The sequence below is a fragment of the Numenius arquata genome, chromosome 13 (assembly GCF_964106895.1).
Source record: "Numenius arquata chromosome 13, bNumArq3.hap1.1, whole genome shotgun sequence".
In the NCBI taxonomy this organism is placed as follows: Eukaryota; Metazoa; Chordata; class Aves; order Charadriiformes; family Scolopacidae; genus Numenius; species Numenius arquata.
The window spans coordinates 2,853,640-2,870,717 of NC_133588.1; positions in this window are offsets into that span (position 1 = coordinate 2,853,640).

Sequence of the window (17,078 nt, forward strand, 5' to 3'; positions counted from 1 at the left end):
TCAGGTCAAGTAATCAAAATGTTATAGTGTATATTTGCTACAAATGTAAATATATCAAGTATCTTTAATTGCATTGTTTGCAATTAAAGTAACCCAAGACCATCTTCTCTGGATATTATTGTCTGAACATCTTGAGTAAAGCTATAATAATATTTATTTTTGTTTTATGTGATGAACAACAGTCTTAAAGCTAATTCTGGTGAATTAAGAGTTGTATTTCTGGGGAACTAACTACTACTATTTGACTGCTGTTGTAAAACTTTATTAGGCAATACATCTGACCTCAAATTGGAAATTTGTGTTGGAAACAGTTTAGGAAATCATTATAGCTCTGTTGTTAATTTTATATTTGTCTAATAAAACACAGCAGGAACTACATGACATGTGCTAATGCAACTGATGCTAGCTGCTAGACATGCTTTTAACTACTGTTTTCTACCTCGTACAGGCACAGGATAGGAGGAAACTAAACAGAACTTAGTAATAGGCACTACTTTTTTTGCTAGCAAATTGCAGTTCTGTAGTTTGTACGGGGGGGAAGTTGGTCAATGTTAATATTACCAAATATACAATTGTATATACATATATATTTGTAAAGAAAAACATGTATCACCATGATGTGAAAGATACAGATGGGGTGAGAATATGATGTTGTTTTCCAGGCTGCATTAGGAGCATCATTAAGTTCCTAATGAAGTTACCTGACCAGTTGACTACTCTGTCTTGTTTTGGGGAATAAGCATGTTAAAAATGGGATTAAGGAAGATTGGCAAATGTGAATGCAGTTACAGAAACAGAAAGGACAGTATCTGAAGTGAGAGGAAACCTTGAAGGCTGAATATCATCAAATTCAGCACGCCAGAGAAGCCCCGTGCCAAAACATAGAATGAACTGGTACGTCGTGTTGCAGATCTGGTAACATGGAGAGAGGACCAGTATAAATACAGAATATGAGTATCAGTATTTAAAAATACAGGAGAGGAGTAGAAGGGATTTGAGAAATCACAGGGGTTTGAGTCAGCTCTCACTAGTAAACCAGTTTAAAAAAAAAAAAAAGTTGGAAAGAAAGCGCAATCGAAGGTATTGAATTAAATGCAAACTGGACTAGCGAGAGTTTATCCATGGCAGGCAGTGCCAACCTAATCTCTTTTTCTTTTTTTTTTTTTTTGGGGGTAAAGTCACTGATTTTTCTATTTACTTTTGTACACAAAGAAAATATAGTATATCTGATGTGCCTGCAAGTCATTAAGGCACGGTATGTTGTCCCTTGAGAAGCATGGAGTTAAGCTGCTGAGGATGAGAAATGGTACGGGCTCTGTAAGGTGGGCAAAGACTAGGCTGATGAGGGGGATGGAGAACACTATTCCACCCCAGAACCAGAGAGCTCCAACTGAATGATGACTGGGGTGGGAAGAGTAACGCCGTGCAGGGCCTGTTGGCCCTGTGCTGACCTGAGGTGGGTGTTTCTGTTTTGGGCTTCTTGCTCTCAGAGAACTTGGCTCCACCTTGGGAGACTTCAATCTGCTCAAGGCTGGGGCAGGTCTGTCCCAAGGAAGCGGTTCTTTACACAGCATTTTTTAACTTCCATCCAACTCACCTTTGCATTTTCTCTCAAGTTGTCAGTATTGACTACATTTGCCCTTTTCTTTAGCATGGTGTCCAGTCCCATTCAGTTAGAACAGTGAACCATGACTCCTCTCTTTTATGGGTGTTAAATACCAAAAAAAAGCCGTACCATACATTTACTGACCTCTGGTTATGTATGGCTTATCCTGAGCCTTATCTTTATCACTTTCTTGTCCAGATTATCATCAGGCTCATTTTAATAGCCTTCTGGCAGCCTGTAGCGTGCGTGTTGGTTGGCTGCCATATTGATCACCAGGAAGAGGATTTACATTTGCATGTTTGGGGTTTGGTGGCTGCTTTCTTTGCATTACCACTTTGTGCACGCTCAGCACTTCCAAATACCGAGGCCATTCTTCATTCATTCGTTCATTCATTCAATCATTCCTTCTCACAGATCTAGAAGTGTAAGTTAAGGTACAAAGCAGGAGCCGTGCTGGATACCATCGTAGAACCTTGGTCCATTTTCAATGACTAATTTTTGCCCAAATGAATGAACGCACAAGCTTCATGGTAGAAGAAATGTGGACTCTATTGTCCCTTTAGCCCTTCTGGGGTCAGTAGAGGAAGTATTAACAGGGCTTGTTTAATTTATGTTACTTATTAGAAGGCTTTCTTTTCCTTGTTGCTATTTAGAAAATGGAGACATCAACACTGAATTAAGAGCGCTGGAAAGAATGCTCCATAAAAATTTCAGCTGGTTTTGAGATTTTGACTCATTTGTTTTTCATTTGTTCAGATTTAATTCTATTTTTAAAAAGCTTGGTCTTTACACAAAGAAAAAGGGAGGGAGGAGGGAGAAGTGTACATTGACATACTAAGTGAAAAACCTCAAGAAAAATTACAGTAAATTAAAATTTATTTCCCAAGGGGTAGAACATATTTCAGTGGGATGAAGGAAGAAACTAATAGACTTTCTATGAACAGCCATTTTTATTTAAAGAATAAGCTTTCAGGCAAATATAATTCTGCAGCCTCCCGAGGATAGCCTTTTTTTTCTTGTTAGGAATAATACCAATTAAAAAGTGAACAATTAAAAGCACTGAAAGTTTGTCAGTGTAGGTTTTCCATGGAGCTGTGCTTTCTATCACGCTGGTGCTTTGCTTAACGTGCTTTGTGCTGCTGGTAGAGTCTGTGCTTCCAGTCCGCAGACAGTAATTAGTTAACGCTGCCAAACATAAATGAATTGTGTCTGCTAATCTAGAGCCCTTGCTAACAAATCAAGCCTTTTGGGGCTATTTTACAATCTTTAAAGGACGCAATTTGACATTTTGGTCTCTTCTCACTTGTTGCTTTCTCCCCGAGTGTATCTCTCTTGGAGGAGGCGAAGGGTTTTTTGTTTAACTCCGGGTACTGCCGGTGATCTCGCCCAGCACCCCCAGACTAACAGCACAGCTGAGAAGGCAGCGCCGCAGTGCACGTGTGGAAGTGAGCAGACAAGCGAAGAGAAGAACTTAAAGCAGCTTTGCTGCCAAAGATGATGTAGAATGAGATGATACCCTAAGGAAAGGCAGGGTCTGCGGGGAGAAGGAATCACGGGCTGAGTAGAAATTGGGTTTTTTGGACATTGCAGTTTCCCCCGCTTCGACTTCTACTGACTCACACTTTTGCGTAGGGGCTGTCTGTCCTCAGCTCTGTTCAGCATGGACAGACTGACTCCTTGTTCCCTTTCACCTCCTTTCCCGCTCCACAGGCTGTAATTACTTTCATCCCCTGAAACTTTTTAAGTCGATAACAACAATGTAGATATTAGATGAGCAGTCCTTAGTCTACCCGAAGCTCTGTGCCTGTTGTATTTCTTGGACCTAATAAAGGGTTCTCTGCTTGAAAATGTTTCCCCCTTTTAAAGAGTATAATTTGTTTTCATAAAGGATGCTATTTCTTCCTTTAAAAATATGGTCTCTCTCCCTACCATTCTTATCAGGAATCAACTCCCTGATAATGGTATGGATATTAAAAGACTTTGAACCCACAAAATCTACAAAACCACGTTTTATTAAAAAAAAACAACCCAAGCAGCTGATATCTTGCTTGTTTCTTCGAGGAGCAATAGACACTTCAATTCATTTGTTTTCCAGTAGAACAAGTTAAGAAACTGCGATGTTCTGGAGATGTCTCCTAGCTGTTAATGGTGGGCAATAGCTCATGGAAACTCATACTCTTCGTTGTGTGAAACCAGTTCCCTTTTGAAATACTCATTAAAATAATGACCTCATGGTTTACTTCACAGTTCTATTACTTATCCACCTCATTATTTATTCCTTTAAATGGTATACTTAGGTATATTTTTCTAGCTTGAAGAAGCGTGACTGTGTACCATAAGGGAGTTTCATTTGGGGTACAGGTAATTTTAGGAAATTTACCTCGGTATTTAATTCTTGTTTATAGTTTCTTCCGTTTTTAAAGGCAAAGCTACTTGGTCTGATTTATGATGGCAGTCTGGAGTTGTGAGGGTGAAAAAAAAAAAAGACATTTTTGTTCATTTTAACCACATGGTTCTCAAGTCCTTGAAAATTTCAGTTGAATTAAGCATTGAGGGTACCATCATTTTTCATAGATCTCCTTCAAAATCCATTTCTTGCACACACACAAAAATATGATTTCACAATGTTACATGTTTAGAAAGTTTGAATGAAAATACTCCGTAGCTAATCTTGACAGTTCTAACCTGGAGCAAAGCCAGCGCCCCAGAACAATGCAGAGCTAGCGCATGTGTAACGTGAACCAGGAATCAATACACATGACCAGATTTTCCACTCCACCACGCTTATTTTGCAAACCCCTCAGAGGTCTGGATGGGAGCATTGCCCGTGTCAAGGAGACTCTCTGATGGCCAGAAGCTGGTGAAGATGGTTTAGCTGCCTTCTGTGCCCGTTGTCTTCTCTCCTCACTGGGGAATGAGGGAAGGCATCAAAAGGGTGCCGGCACTAAGGAATGCTGGAAGGGTGGGTCTCTCCTGCATTGCCCCAGATCGTCTCCATGTCTATGCTTTACTGCGAAGGTGATGCTTGTAGCAGAAACTAAAATGTATGTCTGTTAGATTAAACTTCTGAAGAGCTAACTAGTGCCACGTGCACATTCTTCTCACCAACAGGAACAGAAGTATCTAAGTCACGACTGCATGTCCCTAAGCGATGCTGAGATGGTGTCCTTCCAGGGCACGCAGGCAAGGACACAGCAATTAATTCCCTCGGTAGGGCTTCTCTCTAACTTGCCATGGAGAGTGGGGCAGAAGAGCTCGCACTAGTTATAACCTGAGGTGCTCTGGGCAGAGCCTGTGAGCTGGTGTGCAACCCTGGCCTGAGGTCCCGAGAGAGGAAAAGCTCTTGCACTTTGTTTAACTGGAGACGTGCCCTATAGAAAGGGGTAGTGGAGAAGCAGTCCCAGTCCTCTGCACTGGTGAGGCCACAACTGGAATACTGCGTCCAGTTCTGGGCTCCCCAGTTCAAGAGAGACAGGGAACTACCAGAGAGAGTCCAGCGTGGGGCAACCAAGAGGACTGAGGGATTGGAGCATCTCCCTGATGAGGAAAGGCTGAGAGAGCTGGGGCTCTTTAGCCTGGAGAAGAGAAGGCTGAGGGGAGACCTTATTAATGCTTACAAGTATCTAAAGGGTGGGTTGAAGGAGGATGGAACCAGATTCTTTTCAGTGGTTCCCAGTGACAGGACAAGGGGCAACGGGCACAATCTGGAACATGGGAAGTTCCATTCAAATATGAGGAAAAACTTCTTTCCAGTGAGGGTGCCAGAGCCCTGGAACAGGCTGCCCAGGGAGGGTGTGGAGTCCCTTTCTCTGGAGATCTTCAGGACCTGCCTGGATGCAGCCCTGAGTGACGTGCTCTGGGCAACCCTGCTTTGGCAGGGGAGTTGGACTAGATGATCTCTAGAAGATCCCTTCCAACTCCAACAGTTCCGTGATTCTGTGATTCCGTGTTTGGGGAGAGTCATTGAAAGCTTGTCTTCTTCAGAAAGCGTCGTGTGGCAGTTGCTAACATTCTTCCATGCTGGGAATAACCCATATGGATTTTTGCTTTTCAAAGCTGCTGCTTTTTGGCAGTAAAATCTGCTGGCTTTTCTGAACAGCTAGCAGCCCAACTGGAAGACCAGAGAGGTGGCTGTTGTGTGTGCACAGACATCGTATCGTGTGAATTTGGGTAATGTTGGAGTTGCCACGCTCATGCAGGTCCAGCGCTCATGTGGGCTGTGACAAACCCTTCGACTGGCCAGCGCTGGCAGGTCTGAAGTGTCCCTGTGGTGCTGGCACCCTCCTTGCTGAAATAATACACTGCCTGAAGGTACCGGGGAATGTTCTGTTGAAGCTGGAGCTTCTGTGTAAGAGACAATATCTTATAGAACAACAGAGAGCTTGGGAGAAACACTCTTGCACAATTTAGCTCTGCTTTTTTCATTTGCTTGTCTAGACAGCCAGGGTGCTTTGCTCTGGACTGCGCGGTTTTGATGGATTTTAATCCCCAAGCTATTTTTGATTCCTGGTCACATTTATGACATACAGTCTAAGCTTTTTTTTTCTCCTTCAAGATGCATGCATCCATAGACTTGAATGGGTGTAGGCAAGATAAATGGCTAAGGGAAAAGGAAATTAGTCTGAATGTTCTTAGAGCAGGAGCAAGGAGACTGTATAAAGGCAGACTGTGTGACAGAGATAAAAACTAAATGAAAATCAAGGCTCAAGAGGAGGCCTGGCTGATGGGGGGGAAAGGAAGTCCAAATATTTTCAGATAATACCCAAAAGATGAAATGTAAAAAATGCTCCATTAAATCCCATTTCCCCCTTACTTTGATATTTTAATTTCCCATTTCACTTTTTTTTTTTTTTTTTTAATAATTTCCTTCTACCATTCCAATGATACCCACTCTCTAGTGAAAACCTACTGTTGGAAATCATTTTCCTGAAGACCCCTCCTTTAGCCCAGTAGTATTTGGTGTCTGTCCATTTAGATTTTGATACGTATCAGAACACAGAGCTAACAGAACCGTTCGCTTTGCTTTGTAAGTGAATTTGAGATGTGTGGGCAGTCGAAACCAGTGAGAGGTCCATGTTCTTCAGAAAGATAATGGCAAAACTGGGATGTACAATATGCAGACGTGCTTTACATCACTGTGTGGAACTTAAGTATCTCTACAAACAGCTCCAGTTGTTTAATTATTTTCATTTTGTTGCAAGTTTCTTATATGTAATGATAATTTTTCCACTTAGATTTATGTTATTGCAGGCTTCAGTCCAGCAAAGCACTTAAGCACTCGATTAACTTTAAGCACATAAGTAGTCCCATTGCTGGATTGGGGCCATAATAAAGGAAAAGAATGTTTCAGGAGAAACTGTGCTTTTGGGGGGTTTGTTTTTTGTTTTGTCTAAAGTGTCAACAGTGCAGTTTATTTAGCTGCCTTTTAGACAGTAATCTTATTAGCAAAATTGGCAGGATTAAGAGGCTATTAAACAAAATCTGTGTGTTTTCACATCAGTTAAAATCTGTACTGTATTCCCTTGGAATACAACAATTCTGTTGTGCAATAACTGGATTTTAATGTAAGCAAGTCACTTAAGATTTCATTAAAATACATTTATTAAATTACTTGGCTACTTTTAGACTGGTGGGTTGGAAGTTAAAAACACAGAGAGGTTTTTGTGACTTTGAAAGACTATTTTGTAGGATTTCTTGCGGTTTTTCTTCATCAATCAAACTACATTTGTTTACCAAGCAACATGCAGTCGGTGTTAATTTTATGGATGTTCTGCTGGGTCCGGAACGAAGCCATCTGTCCCCAAAGGTGGCCAGGGTAAGCAGTCTGTCTGTCACGTTGGTGTGCTCCAGCCAGTGGATGTCATCAAAATTTGGTTGCTTTGTCTTCTTATTGCAGGCAGGAAACTCACCACAGCAGTTCTGTCCCTCTACTTTTTCTGCCTCTTATCGCTTTCAGATACACATTTTTACCACGAAAAAGCTAGTCATCAACAAAACTTATTTTATTGATATGTGGAAACCTCAGTGCTCCTTACGAAAAACTTAAAGAAGAAATTAAAATCAAGAAATTAAAAGCTGGCAGCAAAACAGAGCAGACACCAGAGCTTAAAAAAACTTAATTTTTAAAAAAATTGTCCCCTTAAAAAAAAAAAAAAAAACCAAAAAGAAATGTCCACAAGGAAGAAGCAGTTTCTCTAATTATGTCATTTACTTATTTGATAGAAAGTGTTCTGGTACTAATATAATGAATAACCTGTTTGCTCAGAATTCACTCATGAAGGAAACAAAGCAATATCTCCGGTTTCTGCATATTAACATTTCTGGCAGTGATTTTCTTTTCAAGTTTGTTAAAATTAAAATGTAGAGCTTTATAGATAGGGGCTGCTGTGTTTGTACTACAGATTGCTTTACTTTGACAGCTGATGTGTTTGTAATGGTGGCAGAATGGCTTCAGTACTCGGACCCGCTCCTTTGATATAAGCAGGTGACTCCTAACATTTATTGATGGTTTAGGGGGATGGTGTGATGGAAAAAGTTGAACTGTTGCAAAGTAGTTTCTCAGGTCTTCTGAAGTTTTTTATTGAGTGCTTTGATCTTTGTTCTGCAGATGTAGAAATAACATCGCCTACAATCTGTAGGTGTTCTCTGCGCTTTTTCAACTAATTGTTTTGTGCATCTGACAAGATGCAAATTTACCCAGATCTGTCTACAAAGAGGCTTCTCTCCTGCCTGGCCTTTTTTTGTAGACAGTCAAACAACGTTATTTTTACCCACTTCTAAAAATTGATTCCAAGAATATCTTTTGACATGCCTGCTTGCCTTCCCCACTCCCGGATGTCACCAGCTCCCTGCCTGTGTTACAGCATCCATCCTGGCTGGCACGCGGGACCGGACCGGGAAGGAGGAGAACAGCTTGAGATGGAAAACAGCATTCCAAAGTGGGGAAGGCCCCTGTCTGTACAGCGGACACCGAGCGTCCCATACTGATTATCCACTTCTTAGGCAGTGATTTACATGCCAGTGGGCATGTAATTACACAGGCACATTCACTCTGCGTTGTAGGGCATCAGTAGCAGAGTAGCCGCAGTGGCCCGGAAGCTGGGGAAACATGGAGGTGATCGACTTGCGGTGAGTTCTGCGTTACGATAACTCTTATCCAAGATAGCTAATTTTAAAAAGTGCCAACGTCCCCATACTAGACAATGCAATTGGTGAGTGTTGAAATAATCAAAACTAAGGACATCGGATGCCTCTTCCTCACATATGGACTTAGGAGGTGAATAGCTTCTCAGCCTTCTCAAGTATCATTTTACCTTTTTATAAGCTGCTCCTCATGCCCTAGTACCTTTATAGGGCTCTCTTATTTGGAGGAGAATGTTTCTGAATCCTCAGGAGAATCAGAACATCTCATCGCTTTTACATCCAAATTTAATTTAATTGCGTTCCTCAGTTTTTTTGAAGGTGTTGGATCCTTTTCAGTAATCCTCTCACCTAACACAGCTAAATTTCCACTTGAATTTGATGTGAAAAATGCTTGAATAAGGAGTACCGTGAAGGCTCAGGTCTCATCCTTCTATGTCATTAATAGTTATTACCTTGATTTCCAAAAGTGCTGAGCACCTAAAGCTCTTAGGAGAGATTAGCGCAGGAACTGCTGATACTGAGTTCCTCCTCTGGAGAGTACACAGTACCTCAAAGTCATTGAGAGGGGCTGGGTGTCAGGAAAGCCACTTCCACGCTACACTCCCCTTCCAAACTGCTCAGTGGCACGAGGAAGAGAGATGTAAGGACGGTCAGCAGACCAGGTGTGATTTCTTGCATATTGGGATATCTGCAAAGGGGCTGTCACTCAGGCAGGGTGGCTCTGCTGTCACTGATGGTACTGCACGCTTCCCTGCACACCGTTTGGAGCTTGGTGACTCCTCATCTGGTATTCGCGGTAGATCATCCCGGAGAACGATACTTAGGGGTTAGGTTGCATCTGTGTCTTTCAAAATAGGAAATACAAAACCCTGATGCGACACTGAAGGGAAATATGCCAGAATATTGGAAATTTTCAAATGTGTTGCCTTTGCTATTGGTACGTTCTTCATTAAGTGTAAATTTTAAAACAACTGGGTTTGGATGTTTAATAACGGCCACTGCTGATTACAGCCTGTAGCCTGCAAAAGACTTGTAACCCTTTTCTGGAGGCTTGATGATATGACGAGACTGGTGGTACTGGTGGAATAAATGAACACAACTCAGACTGGCTTCATTTGGATCACAAAATTCACCTTGAATTCAGCAGTGGCAGAAGTTTAGTGTATATCATGGACTGGCTAAAATAGAAAAAAGAACCTATTTTACTTTATTCAGCTTTCAAATTCTGCGCTCAATTTCCCTGGCTTTTTGTTCCTTGCTGTCGCTGTTAAATATTTCCCTAGTAATCAGTTGGACCCATAAATAACTACACCCCAAATTAAGTTCATTTCCAAATTACTTTAACATAACTTTCATCACAAATGAAATTTTCAGAAGCTTGTTATAATGTAAAATACGTTCACATAAATAAGCATGAACTTAAGTACTCATACGGATGTCTGTGCATATATATGCATTAAAGTATATAATGAATCTAGATATTAATTCTGTTTCTTAGAAAAGAATGTCACAATATATTCAAGATGCAGTAATGTATTACATTTCTTATTGCTTTAAAAAGCCTTGAATTCTTGTAGAATATGGTTTAGTGGGTCAAACATCCCCTTTCCTCTCATTTATCAGCCTTTTGATCTCGTGTCAGTTCTAAATGTTGGCATGCTTAGGCCATAACAGTGTGCTGCAAGATCACAAAAAGGCATAGTTATATCTTTAAAAACTTATGGGCATCCTGGTGCTACATCCCAGCGTAGCTTAGCAGATGTGGTATTGAGTTCCCCTAAGTCTTCACTACCCCTTTGTCTATTATTTTTTTTATAGTTTTGTTCTGCATTCCTTCCACTCAACCTCAAGTCGATGGAAGCCTGTTAGTTTATTACTTACATATGTCTGCACCCTTTTACCTCAGCAGGGAAAGACAAAATATTGAGGAGGACTGTAGGTTTGGGATGGTCAACTAATCCTTCCCCACCTTGAACTAATCGCCAGGCTGATGTGTTATTGTGCTGAGCTCTGTTCTTCAGTGCATTGCCAGTGGGGTTTCAATTTGTAGAAGCATAAACAGATACTAAAGTAAAAAGAATGGGGCAGTGATTTGTTAGCCGAGTTCAGATCAAATTATCACAGTGGTCCCCTGCTGACAGTCCTAACAATTACCTCCTTTTTCTTGGTCTTTCAAATGATTTCTGTTTCACTTGCGTCTTGGTAAATAGTGTGTTTCTCACTGTGTTTTATTTATTTACCTACAAAAGGGAAAGGAATTGAACCTTCAGCTCTCATTCAAATGTCTGAATTTCTACATATTTTGTCCTAACTTAGATGCGCTAATAAGGTTTTTGTTTCTTTTTAAAAAAATAAGTACATCAGCAAGGTAACTGAAAATGGTTTCAGCTCTCTAGTGCATACTTGCTTTTATAAATTTTTCTACCTCCTGTATAGCTTTAATCATGACAGTATGGATCTTACGGAAATTTAAAAACTTTCGAGAAGAGCAGCTGCTAAATAGGAAATGAATAGAATTTTGTATATACTAAGCCCATAGTAAGAGTTTAAAGCCTTTGAGTCCTATTTTGAAATCAAATTGGGTGTATGTCAGTAGGTATTATTCCCATTTTGCGGAATACAGTCAGTTGATGTTCTGTACAAGTTGTCTAGAATTAACTTCAACATTTGTTTCCACTCTTTTTCTTCCCTTCCCTGTTTTCAACTCTTGACTTTCACTCTTGCATAGTTACATTTGTCTGCTTCTTACAATTCTGGTGGGACTGATTTATCATCATTTGCTAACATATCTGTCTCAAAATCCGAGCTTTGATCAGCTTGTATTTTATAACTTACATCTGTTCTACGTTTAACCTTTTGTAATGCTGTTTCTCAAAAATATTATCTAGTATAACAAAAGAATCATGTTAGTCTAAGCATTCTGTTAAACCTAAAGAAAGAAAATCCTACCTACCTGTCTATTTTTCCATTTTTTGTTACTGTTTCATAGTCTCTTTTTCATTAAATCTATAAATCTGTCACAGTCTTAACTTTTTCCTGTGATTACTGCTGAACTATAAAGTCCATCTTCCTGTTCTTTCTCTACCCCCTTTTTTTTTTTCCCCTGCAGTTACAGCTTGTTGTTCTTCACAGCATCCCTACCAGCAGCAGAGCTGCCCTGGCCTATTTGCTGCTGCAGGATCCAGCTCTGGCTTCCAAAAAAAGTAAATGTGATGACTAGAAGTACTCCTGCAGTGGGCTGCAGGGGACAGCAGAAAGCTTCTTGGTGTTGAATAACACTGGGCTGCAAATTCTGTCTGGGACTAACTCGCTGGTGCTAATCCTTCTGCAAAGTTGAGTCCTTGAAGTGAGGCAGATGGACAGTAGGTTTGGTGAAGCACTGAGACAGGTCTGTATATTCTGTTGCTACCTAATATCTACCTACCTATATCTGTCTCCGGGAAAGGCGGTTTCATTTAGAAGGACTCACCTCCAGACTGATTCTTGTCTTGGGTCGGACTGAGTAACACTGGGACAAGAGCAAGAGATGCATGAACAAGACTAAGGCCTTTAAAAAGTTGTAAGCTGTTTCCCAGGTTGTAAATAAATGAACCTTGCCTAGCACTGATCGGGCTATTAACATTGATGAAATAATAAAACATTTCTGCTCAGGATTCTTTTCTCTGGCAATTTTGCCTTCCTCAGCTGTAAGGGGGAAAGTCAGCTCTACCTTGATTCACTTTTGAGGGTAACGTAGCCATCATAAGGAGAGCCATCAGCAAGGCAACATTGCCCCATGGGGTCCTCGGGGAGAAACGCTGCTGGTGCCGGAGTTGTTCTCTGCACTGATGTGACCACACCAGTTGCCTGAGAACAGCCTCAGCCGTTCTCCAGCGTCTAAGAAGCTTTTGAAGTCCAGAGCTAAACCGGTCCACAGCCACAGATAGAAAATGCACAAACTGCCTGATCCTGACTGTATTTGTGTCTGGATGAATCCAGCCTGAGGAGCCATCAGAGAAGAAATACCCACAAAAATCTAAGTAATTCCAACTTGCATGTCTTTCCAATGCAGCAGAGACTTTTAATACAAATGGAAGTTTTATTGGCATGGGGGCTGAATTCAGTCTTGGCATAAATGGATTCAGGGGGAGCTATACTTGCTTGTAGCAGCAAATTTTGGCCTCAGGAGAGGAGATATAAAGCACCGAGGAGCTATAAATTTTGAGCCAGCAAGGGCATTACAGAAGGCAGAAGGATAACTGGTATGGCATCACTTCCTTCAAAAAGATTATGAGCTATGGAAAAAGATTAGTTACTTTTGCTGCAAATAGCTTAGAAAACTTGGGCAGGTATGCTGAGTGTATTGAATGGACAGTGCCAGCAAATACACCCGTGTAGGGATTAATTAGAGACTGTGAACCAAAGCATGGGTTTTCAGGTAGAAAGGAGTATCCAGTGTAATCAATGTATTAGCAATATGTTTGGATGAAAGGAAAAAGTGGGCTGACACTCAATAACAGGAGCAGTTAATGAATGGAAAGTGGTGGTAAATCTAGACCAGAAAAGTAACATTTACTGCTCTTTGTCACTTGAGCCACTTCTTAAGAAAGGTAGGCAGCACTGTCCCCGTTTATAAGTACAGGCATGAAGTGCCAAACCCAGGAACTGAGTTTCCTTTCTCTGGATCCCTTCCAGTATTGTAAATACAAGACTAAAGAGATGGCAGTTGACTATTCCCCTATACACCGGTTTCCCTAATAAAAGTCTACACACCATTTCATTATTTTTGTCCTGGGAACTTGAAAGATTCTGTTCTGCATGATTTAATCTCAGAAACCATTCACTGTTGCCAAAATGTTAAAATTTGTCCAGGTAAATTCTTTAATGGAGTTCTTGTTTGTTTCTATATTATTCTTTTCTGAGAAGACATAACTATTTAGATAACTTATACCAGGTAGAACAGAAACATACAATTTTCCATTCTCAACTTGGCATTTCATGGTGTTGAACATTTTACCTCATCTCTAGTAAGTTGCCTGGGCTAATTGATGTTTTGTTTTTGAGGTGCACCAGCCATGGGCAGACGAGAATGGCATGTTCCTCTACAACAACTGCAGTTGACTTGGGGTTTTCATGTTGATTTTTATTTTTGTAGTGTACCTGCATATGCAACTCCTTTGATGAAGGCAATATAAAAGTACTGGCTAAAAGTTACAGAACATGTTTTTGCTCAAAGGAGTTCACAAAATGTTTATCTTTGAAAAATGCAGAAGCCTATTAAAGATAAAAAACATAAACAAGTGTAAGGCACTTCTTAAAGTCTTTGACAAAGGTCGCAGGTGTAGGGAGGTCAAAGTGATATCTTGTTCTTCTAAATATTTCAACAGATAGACAGACTTTTGATTGCATTATCTATTAAAAAAATTGCTTTGAACCTTCCGCCAATGCAGACCACTTGTGCTTTCTCAAACCAACAAAGGTTCGGTCAGCAGATAAGAATTTCTGACCATAGAAGGGCAGCTGCTTTCCTTTCATCTTTCTCCTGGTGTGTATATGAAATGTTTGCTTAGCCTGGCCCTGCTATCATGAGGACTTTTCTTTTTTTTCTTAATCCTCCCTCTAATTTGAATCCTACACCCAGTCTGCAAATAAGACATGAAGAAAATTTAGATTTCAGCGGTGCAGCGTATTCCTGCTGGATGTGAGTACTTCAGCCCCAGTTCAGCACAATACCTAGCCTTATCTGACTATGCATATGCTTATCTGTAAGCCTAAACTTAAGCATACGATTAAATGCTCTGATTGATTAGGACTAATGATGCTCACTGAAGTACTAAGCCCTGTGAGAGAAGTTTGTTTTACAGGCAATTTTGCTGTTGTTTTTCTTCTATTGTTACTTCCCACCAGCGGAGGTAATTAAGGAAGTGTTTGTTTTAAGAGCACCAGAGCAATTTCTGTAATTTTTTTTTATCTGATTCTTGAAAATTCACTTGTGACCAGTCTTATGTTTATTAGTCTTTTATTACACATTTTTCTTCAAAAGCAAGCATGATCTCTAGAAATTGTGCCAATGATATCCATGTATGTCTCTTCCTTCTCAAGAAGCTTAATCTATGTGCAATGTTAATGAGAAAAATATTAAGACAAAATGCGTAAAATTGCTTTCTAGAAAGGTTCAATCTATATGTAAATGTAAAGTTGAATACAAGAGAACTGGCTAACAGTATCCTGAAGGAAAGATGGTATTCACGTAGACTGGATCATTATAAATGTATGCTTTCAGATGCTGCCTACTTTAATATTATATGGTTTCCTAACAAGAAAAATTTGTGTTTTGTTTTACTTCCTTTTCTCTGTCTCTCAGCCATTTTCTCTCTCTCTCTTTACTTTTTAACCAATTAAGCCTGGTGGAGTGAGTAGTATCATGAAAATGGAGAGAAAGTTTGACTTGGAGGTTGCTGATTTTTGTGTGACACCTGGAAAGGATGAATGTAAGGTAGAAACAGGTCAGATAATGATTTATAAGATTGTGACTTCCATAGACTTTCATAAGGATCTCTTGTCTGTATGCCATATTGCTTGAAAAATTGTGGAAATCAAAACTCAAATAATAAGTTTGAACAGGGAAAAGGCTGTCTTTCCTGCCATGTTGGCAAATGTTGCCTTCACAAACGAGCTTCCCCAGGCAGATTCTGGGCAGGAATCTTCTAAGTTCTTCTGCCTGTGTCTTGGGATAAGACAGTGCACTGGTAAGAGCTTTAAGCACTGATTTGTGAATACCCAGTTCAGTAGCATCAGACAAGGTAATGAAGGGTAACAACTCCTCCCGTTTTATCCATGAGGAGAGGCTGGATTTGTTATGAGCAAAGTGTCTTCGCTGTCCTGCCTGTGTCATCCTAACAGCCACAGTAAACCTTTTGTGGGACTTTACAAAGAAAGGAAGGGAGGGAGTTTGAAGACATGTGAAGGACAAGGCAGCAACCAGACCTTACACTTCCTGAGGGCTGAGGGGATCTTTTTCTTTTTCCCCTAGCAGGATTCCATTAAGTTTTCTTAGCATTAAACTGCAAGTATTTTAAGCTACTGCACTCTGGAAGAGGAGCCCCGTGCTTTCGTGATACTCAAACTTTGATCCTAAGTTGCTGTAAAGCTCCAGTTCAGCAAAGTGCTTGTGTGTGCTTGATTTTAAATACATGAATACTTACAGTGACAGAACGGTCAAGAGCTGCATGAAGTCTCCTTTGCCTCCCAGCTAAGCCAGTATGTAACTTATGAGTGTGGTGTATTATCAGTCTAGTGCACCTATTTCTATACAGCCCTGCCTTGGAAATGCATTCCCTAGAGTTGGTAGGATTTAAGAGCATACTTAATTTAGGAAGAGCAGGGGAAGAGTGCATATGCTTGATTTATATGCAGTTTATCTTCTGGTGGCCTAAATAACGTCTCACATCCTGATTTAAATTCTTAGGCTGTTTAAATATTTTTCCCCCCAAGACTTAGAGTTTTTCTGGAAACACTGTGTTATTTCTTTCATAATGCCATTATACTGTGCTTTTCAGATATTTTTTTTAACATCTGTGCATTTAATGAATAATGGCTGAGGTCTTCTTTCCTCATCTTTTATTGATTGAGGACTTCTTGTGCACCTTGTGTAGGACTACATGTTTTAGCTTTAATGCCTCGCATATAAAAGTCTATGTGTGGTTATTTTCCAGATTTGTGTAAATAATGAACTCTGAGCTAGTTGTTTCAATGTTGGAAATTTGTATTATTTGAAGGCAAAATCATGAGCTCGGAGTTCAGAGGGAATGAAAGTCATCCTGTGCAGAGAACCATGTTCTGTTTGCTGGCGGGTCTGACATCTGAGGATTTCAGCCTCTGTAGTAGATGGGCCTGGATTTTTTCACAGGGGTAAATTTCAAATAATAGTCCTGATCTGGTACCAGTCGAATCAACAAGAACTTGGTAATTAACTCCAGGCTATGCAGAATCACAAACAATTGAAAAGTGTCAATTAGGAAACCCAAATATTTTAGAATTAAGTCTCTACAGAACAATAGTAATTCACTGTTGGGGTTTTTGTGGGTTTTTTGGTTTGGGTTTTTTTGTTTGGTTGGCTTTTTTTTCTTTCCTTCACCATCGTTTGGTACCATTAAGCTTTCTCTGTAAGAAAGATAAAAGGTCTGCCATGGCTTTCTGTGCTTATTTTCCTTAACACTGAACTTTTCAAAGGAGAATAAATGGGTTTTGTCTTAGATTCATCTGTTGTCAAGGCTATCATTGATGACACAGCGTGGCTACTATCTGACATGTAAGGGGATTTTGCTCTTTCAGTGTCGACAGAATCTGT